This window comes from Peromyscus leucopus, chromosome 3 (assembly GCF_004664715.2).
Source record: "Peromyscus leucopus breed LL Stock chromosome 3, UCI_PerLeu_2.1, whole genome shotgun sequence".
In the NCBI taxonomy this organism is placed as follows: domain Eukaryota; kingdom Metazoa; phylum Chordata; class Mammalia; order Rodentia; family Cricetidae; genus Peromyscus; species Peromyscus leucopus.
In genome coordinates, this window is record NC_051065.1 from 44693994 (window position 1) to 44704937 (window position 10944).

A 10944-nucleotide genomic window follows, 5' to 3' on the forward strand; every position below is an offset into this window, starting at 1 on the left:
TTGTGTACATATCCACCAAAATAGTTATTGGTTCAGTGGCTATCAGAACCACCAAGGAGCACTATTTGGAAGTGGAAAAAAAAATCTTTATTACAGTCGCCTTCTCCATTGATCTTTGAGGTAGCCCTTCAAATTCACAGCTGTCGATCCAGTCATCTGCAATCCAAGACTATTTGGAAGAAAATTGCATCTCTACTAAGTAGGCATAGATACTTTCTTGTCATTTAGTATAACTATTTCCACTGTTTGGGGTATTATAAATAATCTAGAGATGAGTCCAAGTGTATGAGAGAATGCATAGGATATGTGGCATTACAGCTGAGGGACCTGAACACCTGCCGACTTTTGCATCCAGGGGAATCTTAGGATTAATCCTACATAAACACAGAGAGGGGTTTACAAATCGGGTTTCAAAACCCAGCCTAGTGTCATAGCTATTCATCTCTTGCCACTCAAGAGCCCCAGGACCAGTAGCAGTGCCCTTAATTTAGGGATTCAAATGTACAGCCTGCCATATTGAACGTCTTTTATTATGTGCACAAGGGAGACTTTTAAAGGAGACATTTCACAAATCCTTTTGGTTTACATTCGGTCTCATAAGGCCCGTGACATGGGCAGCCTTGAAACAGATAAATGAGAGGAAAACTGTTTCTTTCCATCAGATATCACATATTCAGTTATTTTCAAAACTCAGACTTGGTAGACACAAGTCTAAAACACCCTGGGTGTTTTTCTACAGCTTAGGATTGGTTTGGGGTCCTACCACTCAATGATTGGTAGCACCCTGTGTATGGCAAATATGAGTGTGTGCACACACATATATGTAAATTTGAAAAACTGAAATGTGAACTTCACGATATAGCCTAATATGTGACTCTTAGGCCAAGTGTCAGACAATCTAAACACATCGACTTCTAAAAGTAAACTTAAGTATTGAAAATGAAAAATGAAAGATGGCCTGAAGAAAGGAAATGATGAACGTGTTTTAGAAGCCTAGAAACTGAAGAAACCTCATAGGCTGTTAAGCCCAAGTTACTGACACACCAGAAGCACTCCCACTCTAGCATCAATGGCTCTACAATAGTCTAACAGTCTGGATCTTTGTCAGCTCTGTTTCACAAAAGTCTTGAACAGATTTCCTCTCAAGTTCTTGATTCTGAGAGGAAACAAAATCTAGCTTCACTGGATAGAGTGGAGTCTTGTCTTCTGAGTGAGGCACCACCAAGAATAAACTCAAGCTGTGAGCACTGGGGACTGTGTGCCTTCCTCCATAGCCCTGCATTCTCCAGGCATGCTGAACCGCTTCGTTCAGCCCTCACATGGCCTGGGCTCTTCTCGGGTGAATGTGATTTTCTACTGTTCCTCTCTCTGAGGAATGATGGTGATGTTGGGTCTGGACCTTACCTCTGCTAAAGCTGTCTGTGATGCTTATTGCAAACTATCATCTCCGTCTAATAGGATCTCTGCTAATGGGTCTCTACAGACAAAATATTAGTGAGGTGTTTTGTTTATCCCTGCAGCTGTTTATATTCTTATCAGTTACAACCTCCAGGGCATTTTAATAAAAGATGCTTTGAGTCCAATTCACTCCCAATTTGTACTTGGAGAAGTAACATCTCAAATCTAAATATGCTAAGACTTGTGTCACCTGTTCAGCTTCATTTGGTTAGTTATAACTCTTTATGATCTTAAGATGTTTTGAAATCCTTACAGGATATCACCTATCTTAGAATTTTTCTTCTATTTGAAAATTTTGTTCTATTTGAAAATTTTGTTCTAATTGAAAATTAGTATGTTTTGGACATTTTATATTTCAACCATTGCTAAATTAATAAGCAGGACACTAAGGTTGTATAAGATACTTTGTCATTCTCCTGGAAAATAATCTATTACTGACATTTAGTATTAAGCTAGCTGTGAATCCTCAACTGTTCTATCATCCAAAGCTATCCTTTGCTAGCTCCTGCAAAATGTTTTTTGGGGGAGAATCTGCTTTTATGACCAATAAAATCAACATTTTCTGTAATACAACCAGATAAGCATGCGCTTCGGGACACCCACTGTCTTTTATGCCTCCTAAGGACATTGTGGTGGTTTGAAGGAGAATGGTCCCTGTAGGCTCACATATTTGAATGTTTGGTCCCCAGTTGGTGGAACTGTTTGTGAAGGAATAGGAGGTGTGGCTTTGTTGGTGGACATGTATCACTGGTGTGGGCTGTCAGGTTTCAAAAGTACCGATCATCCCCAGTTAGCTTTCTCCAGTGTCGTGCTTGTGGCTCAAGATGTGAGCTCTCAGCTACTACTCCAGCACCATGCCTGCCTGCCTGCCGCCATGCTCCCGACCATGGTTGTCATGACCTCAACTTCTGAAACTCTAAGTCGCAATTAAATGCTTTCTTTTACAAATTTCCTTGGTCATGAGGTCTTATCACAGCAATAAAAAAGTAATGAAGACAAATATTATTTTAATCAGCATACATAGTATTAGGTTTCATTACAGCATTTTGAAACACAATGTCACTTATTTTTATCCCCTCTTCTCTCCCAATTCCTTGAGCCCCCTTCTACCTCCATAACCTTTTTTCCTCTTGACTAATGTATCCTATTGCCTTCCCCACTTCCTCAGCCTCTTGTTCTTCCCTCTCATGGGCTCTCTTCTAGTGTCATAGCCTATACTCACACTTGCACCCACTTACATACATATATACTACATATACACACACACATATACATTTACATGTGTATAAGCATGTTAGAATTTGCATATGAGAGAGAAGTGACTTTTGTCATCCAGTTTGTATTACTTCATTTAATATAATACTTTCTAGCTCTATCCATTTTTCTATAAGTTCCAGTTTTGTTCTATATCTGAAAAAAATCTGTTATGTATACATGCCATATTTTCATTCTCCATTCCTCTGTTGATAGACACTCATTTTCTTGTTGTTGTGAACAACGCAGGAATAAGCATGGATGTGCAGGTATCGCTGTGCTAAGATAGTCTTCGGGGTATGTGCTGGAGGTGGTAGAGTTTTATGGTAGCTGTGTTTGTTTTTAGAAATCTCCATACTGATTTGCATAATGGCTGCACTAGTTTACACTCCCACCATCATCCTTCCTCCCATCCTCACCATCACTTGTTGTTAGTTAATTGACCTGTTTATGAACTACATTTCAAAAATACCTTACAGAAATATTTAAGAATTTTACATTAAATTTATTTTCATAAGGCTCCTAAAAATCAGCTTGATAGAAATTAGTCTTTATGCCTCTATTAAGTCTTAGAGACCTCTCCTGTTATATACTAGAAAAATGATGGAATTATTGAAATCAGCTATGATGCCCTGGTTTGGGTTCCAAGGCTATCTTTTATTCATTTTACTTTTCACTTAAACCTTCTAATTTCTAGATCACTTTCCTTTCCTGGAGCAAACAGGCTGAAATAAAAATCAAGGCTTTTGTCCATCATTGGTTGTCATGGTAACTATCTCAGGAGCTACATTTATCACAACCCTGTTTTTTGCTATCTCCTGTGATTAGACCCCCATGCATCCTCCATTGGAAAGCTCTTGCACTTCTTCTAGTTCTTGCCTTTGCTTTACTGTGGTTTTGTTTTTTTGTTTTGTTTGTTCATTTGTTTCCTGAATGGGAGCCAAGTTTCTGCATGTTGGAGAGTCCACCTAGACCTCTAGGCAAACACATCTCAGCCTCACTCCGCAATCACCTGCCCAGTCACCCCTGATGGACATCATCTTCTAGCAGTGCACTCCTCAGTACTTTGCTGCTCCCCAGGGTAGCACCTTCTTTTGCAAATGCTAGAGAAATTTAAATAAAATGAATGTCAGCACCACTGTTTAATTTCCCTATAGTTTTTTTTTCTTTCCCACTAGATGGCAATGCACCACTAGTTTCTTTGTGATCCTAAAAATTCTGCTTGTGTAGTCAGAGGGCCTAGTAGGGGAGCTTTGCTCAGTCCTTTCCCCTAAATGTTCTAAGAGTCCCATCCTATCAAAGATTTAGTTATCAAAGTCAGTTGGGTTTCAGTTTGGCTTTTCGGGTAAATAGCAAATCCAGATAAGCATCAAATGATTAAAAAAAAAAAAAAACACAGACAAGCTATATTTGGGGGTGTCGGATATTTTTATCTCCTCAGCCTGGCAGCCCTGTAGCACTTAGCTAAGGATATGTGTGCCCATGAAAAGCCCATGATTCAGGAACCACAGAGTCTGCCTTTCTATCTCCTTGGCCTTTTGCTTGCCAGGCTTCTGAGCAGTTTGTTGCTAACGTTTCCCAGGCACCCTCCACTTCTCCCTGATGCTTCCTCCCACAGCGTTGGTAGCCTTCAGTCCCTCCATACAGGCTCCTGATTCCTTACAATGACTTTTTTCTTCTGGAAGCTTTAAAGCCCCTTGGTTCCTATCTTTTCTTCTCAGCTGACACTTCCATGTTTATGTGACTTTATGACAGAATATAATCTAAATGTCCACTTAAATAACATCTGCATTAGTGGAACATGGGATGGAAATGGGCTACAAAAGACAATTTAGCCGGAGTCTTAAATGGCTCTGATTACTTAGGAATAAATTTGACTCCTCCGAAGGGAAGCTTTTCTCTGTTTACACAGAAGTGGTGCTTGCTGGAGTCCAGAGGGACACTGAGGAGACTTAGTTCTTACATCTGTGGCTTAGTGTATACTGCTCTGTCATAAATACCTTCCCATTTGGATTTCATAACAAAGCCCCGAGAAATAAGGGCAGGCATTTGTTCCAGCAGTTAAGAGGGATTTATAGGCACCAAATGTACTTGATGGATACCGAGATGGATAAAATGTCTTCCCAGCTTTCTGGGAACTGCTAGTCTCGCTGGGCAGTCTGACAACACAAAGGACCAGTTATGATGCAGGGGGCCAATGCTGAACAGGGCTGTGTGGAGCTGGCCCGGAGAACAAAGGAAGAGCAGCTCTGTCTGGCAGGGCAGCTGGAGAAAGCTTGAGCCTAGTTAGAGAGCTGGCTCCGGCGGCAGGAGGAGCAGGTTTGCATAAGCAAGGAAGGAAAGACAGTTGTCTCAGCAGAAGCAGGTGCAAGACCACTGAGACTGGACAAGGACGAGGGAGTGCAGGGTGGTGCCGTGTGCTGGAGCCACTGGGGAAAGCTCTGAGGGAAGCTGAGGGGAATAAGGAGAGGCCTAGGACTAGGCGTTCAGAGTGCACTCTTTGCCCAGGCACAGGCACTGGCTGTTTTAACTTATGGGCATGTCTGTCCCCAATCTGGGCTTTTAAAAGAGCAATGGACAGCAAGACTGGCAGATTTAGAGAGGGGATATAAAGATTCTATATCAAGTGACTGAACTAGTCTCAGAGATGCCCTGGGAAGGCAAGGTGACAGACTGAAGAGGAAGTAGATCTGTAGAATGCTAAAGTTAGAATCACTGGAACCTGGTAGGAAATTACCTAAAGGGAATGAGTAGAAAGGGAATAAGTAGCTTTTAAAGTAATAAATGCCATAATGAAGGGAAAAGCAGAGACACAGCAAATTTGCATGAATGAAGATTCTTTGTGTTTGCTAAGGCTGAGATCCTGTAAAGAAAAAATGTGGAATTGGAGTCAGAGGTGAGAACCAAAGACAGTTTGTGGGCTTGTGTGCATGGGAAGTATAGCTGAGGTCAGGGGACCACACATAATTGTGCATCAGGGCAAGTATGAGAAGCAAAGTCATCCTAGGATGGACTCGCTGTCTTGCTCTGGAAACCTCTTGGAGAAGGAGAATGGGACAGTGAGCTGATATTGAGATTGTCTAGCAACAGGTAGTTTTCCAGCAGAGGTGGAAAGAGCTGGAAGAGATGTTTGGTTGAAAATGACCCAGAAGGGGCTGCAGAGATGGCTTAGTGGTTGGGAGTGCTCTTCCAGAGGACCAGGGTTCCCAGCATCCACATGGCAGCTCACACCTGTTGTAACTCTAGTTCCAGTGGAGGCAGCATTCTTACATAGACATTCATGCAGGCAAAACACCAATGTACAGAAAATAAAAATAAATTTCGTTTAAAAAAAGAAGAAGAAGAAAGAAAATGATCCAGAGCTCAGGGCCATAGGTCACAGAGAAGTCAGACTTGTAAATGTACAAATAAAGATATAAATATCCCAATTTACAGATGAAAAATCATGAGGTTTAAATTATTTCCAAAACTCGCTGTGTGGTGGCAGTGGTGGTGGCACACGCCTTTAATCCCAGCATTTGGGAGGCAGAGGCAGGCAGAACCCTGTGAGTTTGAGGCTAGCCTGGTCTACAGAGCTAGTTCCAGGACAGCCAGGGTTACACAAAGAAACTCTGTCTTGAAAAGCAAGTTATTTCCAAAACTCACCTTAGGCAAATCTACATGAATATCTTTTGATTTTGTTTTATTTTCTAAATGCCAATAGCAAGGTCTTGCTTCACGAAAGCATTTCAAATTCTGAGAGAGCCTTCTTAGGTAAGAGGCCATCAGTCATGGCCTGCCCTGTCCTGTGATTGTGTTTTATGAGACTATGGGGAGCTGAAATGGCTGGCTGGGTAAACCCAGAAATTGGTTCTCAAATGAAATATTAATGGTAAAGATAATAGTGTATTTAGTATTCGTTGTGTAACTAGCTCTCTATTGAGTAATTCCATTTGAAAGCAACCCTGAAAGTAATATGTATGTCATAGGTGAAAATATGAAACTCAGAGTGAAGTACTTGTCCCAAGTTGGAAAAAGAATGAGTTTCAGACGGGATTCCCGTGTCATGAATGGTGCACTTCAATAAGCAAGGGCGAGAGTTTAGGAGGGAATGTCAAAACAACAGATCTACACCAGAACAGATGTGGAACCAAGTCCTTCAGCAGGAGGACTTGTGTCTGTGTAAATAGTCAGTATGACTGTGCCTGTCTTAAATTCAAAACAAGATTATTTAGACAGAGAAGAGGGAGAAGCTAACGGCTGTAAAGGGGACAGGAAGGCTGCATACTTCCAAACCAGGAAGAGAATCAGCACTCATGAAGAACACAGGCAGAGAAGAAAGTGAGCATGTGTGTAAAGGGTTGTGGGCTGGGGAGAAACAGAAGGATTTAGAGGGGCCCGTGTGGAATAGGGCACCCTGGCTTGGGTCCATCCATGGCAAGCCTTTTTACTACTCGGTGAGAGGGGGAAAGAGCATTCCAGCATTATAGCATGCATTTCCAGAGGAATGATGGGGATAGGACCGGAGTCCACAGAACAGTGGAGTCATTCTAGTGTCCAGGAATGAATTACCACAAAATCATGTTAGGTGTGGTGCTGGAGACACATGCTATATATAACAACAGATTAAAAACAATTAGAGAAATGGCGCAGTTGGTAGACTGCTTGCTGCAAAACCATGAGTGCCTGAGTTTGATCCCCAGCGCCCACATAAAAAGCTGGGCACAGTGGTGCATACCTGTAACCCCCTGGGAGGGCAGAGACAGAGGAATCCCTGGGGTCACTGGCCAGCCTGTCTAGCCTAATTGCCAAGTTCCACACTCAATGAGAAACCCTGTTTCAAAAAATAAGGTGGAGGGCAGAGGGCAAAGCACCTGCCGTTGACCTCTAGCCTCGGTATGAACTCACACATGTATAAACGAGTACCTGTACAAGTGGTGAACCTGTACAACTGGCGAACGTCTGAAACCACTGTGAGTTTGCCTTCTAACCCTCAAATGGCCAACTCTGCTTCCCTTTCGTTAATTCCAACATTATTGTATCCCAGGGAGCAAATCCAGTCTTCTGCATCAAATCCATCTTCCTCTAAATTTACACACACACACACACACACACACACACACACACACACACACAAAGTTCTCTTTAGTATCTTACGGCCCCAGTGCAAGGCTGATAAATTACTTGGAGACCACACCTTGACCCTTGTTTCCAGTCTGTTGCCCAACCCAGCTCCACACCAGCACCAGCACCTGCTTATTAACCGCCCATACATGTGAGCACCAGCCCTTCCGGCTCTCTTAAACACCCCAGCTGTCCAGTCTTTCTATCTCACAGCAAGTCACCTTTAACCTTTTATGAAAACAGTAAACTCCGCAGGCTACTTGCTGAAATCTCAGTGGGGAACGCGGAGCTGTTTGCACGCGGAGCTCACAGTTAATTGGCTGTGCAACGTTCAGCAAGTCACTTCCAATCTCCAGTTCCCCTAAGTGTGTCCAACACCACCGAGACTATGGGTGTGAAAATACGAAGGTCTTGGGAGTTTTTTCAGCACCGATAGTGAATCTTCACACTCCCATCACAAGCTGATCTTAAGAAAACATCCAAGAACTAGCTGGATGAGTCCCATCCTTTTCTCTCAGACCTACTTACTCCTATGGTGGCCTCAAGTTTCTCTGTGACACTGCTCTACCATAGCTAATGGTCTGTTGATCTTGGCTCCCTTCCCTGAACAGTCTGAACTTTCTCCTTGGTGTTTGGGAGCCCCTCCGTCTGTGAGCGGATTTAGAATTTCCATATTAGTGCACACACAGACTGGCTCCTACTCCCGAGTTTCCATTTGCATTGTTCAGGGATAGTGGCCTCTGAAAGACTCAGGTAAAGTGCCAGGAAAGTATTTATCTGCTCACTGGTGTTTCATTGGTGGCCAGACTTGGCCCTTCCCTGTTTCGAGTTCTGCCCCAGGTGCATGACTCATCCACCAGGCAGCAGGAATCAGCAATTGCCACCCTCACCAGTCGGGAAAAACACAGCGCCTTTCCTCCCCAATCCTCTGTTCACTGCCCACTGCCCGCCCAGAATCAACCTCCCCTGTTCACCACTTGTCATGTCTTTTTGTAACGTTTTGTGGCAATTGCAGACTGGGCAGTCTCACGAGGAAGGGGCTAGGGAGATGTCCACGCAAAAGTGTCATTTTAAAAATTGGCAGGTTGGAAAAAAAAAAGAAATGGGTCCAAGGCTATTGAGCATACAGAATGTTTTAAATCTGAGCAAGAAGTTTATCTGAATTCCCAGGCTGAGTTTGGCCCATCTCTCTAGCTCACTTGCTTGTAACCTTTGACCTCCCCACACACCTAGGTTCAGAGTGAGAAGATTACATTCAACTGCTGGCTCTGCTCCCTACAGTCATGCAGCTCCTGAGTCATGTTTACAGCTAATGTGGCTTTAGGGTCACTGGTCTGTGCTGGTGATAAAGCCAAGTCATCACCACACCAGATATTTACAGAGAGGCCTGCAGGCCACGTCCAAACATGCACAAGTGTCTTTCTTGTGTCATAGGGAGGGAGATTAGCAGGGAGTAGCTGTCTGTAAAGGGCTATTATACCAAGACACTGAATTTCTACAAGTTGATCCCCAAAACAATTCATAATGGAAATACCACTAACTACTTAATTACATAATTAAATATATAATAAGGGAAGTACTACTAAAAACCACACAGACTATGTGGGTACCTCAACAGAATAAAAACTGCAATCAAGTGTACTTCTGGGAGATAGATACATGTCATAGGAAGGAAGTCAGTACATGTAAGTTATTTAGACTTTAAGATTTTTAAATATCTACCACAAAGTTGAATTTAAAAAAGAGACTGCCGTGGAGCTGAGCAGTAGAATGCTTGCCTGTCAATCAATGCTCTATCAATCAGTGCTCCAGATTTAATCATCAGAACTGAAAGAAAAAGGGGAGAAAGTCCCCATAGGCTGATGTTATCAAAAATCATTCTAAATAACTAAGACAGTAAGTAATAAGCAATAAAAATCCTAAGCTCATAGTTATCCTTAAGTGAAAGTGGGTGGTGAGCATGTAAACTTTTAATGAGCAGCTTACTACACAACAGGAATCAGTAAAAAACGACCCACTTCAGTGTGGTTAACTATACAAAGGAATCAATTCAGTAGAGATTTACTGAAGCTTGATTCCAAGCTCCATGCCTGTTATAGTTGAGACCTATAAACAGGCCTGTACACAGTGATGTTTGCCATGCATCGCTTACTTAGAAAAGCAACAAAAAGCGGGGTGGCATCTATGTTTCAAACGTGGTTATCTGACACTTTCTCATAAGTAATTGCTGGGCTTCTACGCCACTGACATCACTCGGGACTGAAGCAAAGTCTTGAAATCTGGAGAAGGTGACAGTCACTGGGTCTACATATACATTATTTCCCCCAAGTTCAAAGTCAGTAGAAAATTTAGTAACTCACCCAAAGAGAGATTACTCACATCTAGTTTTTCTTTTTTTAAGCAAAGATCTAAATTAAGGACCATCTGGTATGTAAAAGCCAAATGTCTTTTGGTTTTCCAGATTAGATAAGAATAATCCAGTGTCTATATATTACGTAACTAAAGAAATGTATTAAGAACTTAAAACAGGCAACTGGGTGGTGGTGGTGGTGGTGGTTGTGGTGGTGGTGGTGGTGGTGCACGCCTTTAATCCCAGCACTTGGGAGGCAGAGGCAGGTGGGTTTCTGTGAGTTTGTGGCCAGCCTGGTCTACAGAGTCAGTTCCAAGAAAGTCAGGGCTACACAGAGAAACCCTGTCTTGAAAAACAAAAAAAAAAAAAGAAAAGAAAAGAAAAGAAAGAACTTACAAAGGCATCTTAAGCCCTCAATCACTTCAAGCAATAAATCATTCAGACAGCACCGACACCTGCCTGTATATCCACCATGAAGAAATGGTGCATTTCTTTACCGCTGAAGAACTAGAGAACTTGCCTGGAAACTGCAACTCTCTCTGTGTTGTATGGCCAGTATTCAAATGCTACTTATAGAAACAGTTTGGAATGCAATTATCACAGCCATTAATAAGAATCTGTCGTTAAATTGTTAAATTACATATACACATGGAAAATATATCACATGTTAGTCATTTTTATTGACCAGACTAGAAGATTGTGAATCTCTCAACTTAGCTTCCCTAAGACTATCCCTAGTTTAGATTTATTGCTCATTCTGCCTCAAATAAAATATTGGT